The sequence below is a fragment of the Coenobita brevimanus genome, chromosome 46 (genome assembly GCF_032717465.1).
Source record: "Coenobita brevimanus isolate Jiangsu-jjx chromosome 46, ASM3271746v2, whole genome shotgun sequence".
Lineage (NCBI taxonomy): Eukaryota > Metazoa > Arthropoda > Malacostraca > Decapoda > Coenobitidae > Coenobita > Coenobita brevimanus.
Window position 1 is genome coordinate 28858212 of NC_136999.1, and position 2078 is coordinate 28860289.

Sequence of the window (2078 nt, forward strand, 5' to 3'; positions counted from 1 at the left end):
CACATCCACACCACAATGCTCTCTCACTTCCTCATTTGTCAGTCTGTCTTACTCCACATGCTCCTCTCAAGTAAGTCATTTCCACTACTCTCATTCTTGACTTCTGTCCTTCCAACAAGGTCCAAGCTTCACATCCATACGTTAGAGTTGGTATGACAGTACTGTTGTATAGTAACTTTTTCACTTCCATGCTCACTTCCCTGTTACTTATCACTGCTTTCAGGGAACCAGCAACCTTTCTTCCTTGTTGTACCCTTTCAAGCACTTCACCCTCTAAACTTCCATCCTTACTCTTCACACTACCCAGTACTTGAACGGACTTACCTGTAGAATTAGGTAAAAACAATTAGGTAAGAACACAACACAAACAAACAACACCCACAGACAGGCAGGCAGACAGACAGACACAGACAGACAGACAGACAGACACACACACACACACACACACACACACACACACAAACATGCAGACACAAATTATCAAGACCTAAAGAAATATTTCTTAGAAGTTGATTGGGAAAATGAGCTTAGAGGACAAGATTTAAATATTGTATCTAAAAAATTCTGTGAATTTTATGAAATAGGAGTCCAGAAGTACATCCCACAGCACAAAGAAGCAGATAAGAAAATACAGAAATGGTTCAATACAGAATGTAAAAAATCAAAAGAAAGAAGAGATTTGTTGTGGAATACAGAAGACACAGTAGTGAAAGGGCGTATAATAATTACAAACAGGCAAGAAACGATTATACAAGAATAAGGAGGGAAGCCCAAAAACAGTTTGAGGAGGATATTATAAATAAAAGTAGTGATCAACCAAAGCTGTTTTACAGCTATATCAGAAGCAAAACCAAAGTAAAAGATATAATACAATCCATTACGGACGAGGGAACCACTTATACACAAGAGAAAGATATTTGTGAAGCACTAAATAAGAATTTCAAATTAGTTTCTACAGAAGAAAAAAATTTTGAGAGGGACTATGTGGAACATGCATGTCCACACATACTACCAGATATACAACTAGCAGAAAAAGTATTACAGGAGGAGTTAAGTAGATTAGACAGAGGAAAAGCAAGTGGTCCTGATGAAATTTCATGTTGGGTATTACGAGAATGTGCAAAGGAGTTAAGTAAACCATTATTTTTAATTTTCAAGAAATCCTTGAGTCAAGGTAAACTACCTGATATTTGGATAAAAGCAAATATTGTCCCCTTATTCAAGAAAGGAAATAGACAAAATCCACCCAACTACCGACCAGAATCACTGACCAGTGTTGTAAGCAAGGTATTAGAAAAGCTTATAAGAAAAGCTTGGGTAAATCATCTTGAAGAACACAGTATGATAACAGAAAGACAGTTTGGTTTCAGAAAAGGAAAATCATGTGTTACTAATCTGTTGAGCTACTATGACAGAGTAACAAACACAATACAGGAAAGGGAAGGATGGGTGGACAGTATCTATTTAGATTTCAAGAAAGCTTTTGACACAGTACCACACCACTTTTATGGAAACTGTACCATCAAGGAGGAATTCGAGGCAAACTGTTTTGTTGAATGCAAGACTTTCTCATAAGAAGAGAAATGAGAACAGTACTAAGAGGAAACTACTCATCATGGAAAGAAGTGACTAGTGGAGTACCACAGGGTTCAGTGCTGGCACCAATCATGTTTTTAGTGTATATAAATGATATAAACAGTAACACTGGAAATGAGAGCTATCTGAATATGTTTGCAGATGATGCAAAAATACAAAGGAGAATTACTAACACAGACTCTTGTAAAAAGCTACAAGAAGAATTAAATAAACTTCATGAATGGAGTAGTACATGGCAAATGGAATTCAATGTGGGCAAGTGTCATGTAATCAAGTTTGGTAAAAGTGGAAAAAGACCTGATTGGGATTATAAGTTAGGAAATAAAACCCTACACACATCAGAAAGAGAGAAAGACCTAGGTGTGATTATCAATAACAGACTATCTCCGGCTGACCACATCAGCGAGAAGGTACGGAACATGTATACACTCCTTGCAAATATGAGAATAGCATTCACATACATAAATGAAGACATGCTAAGA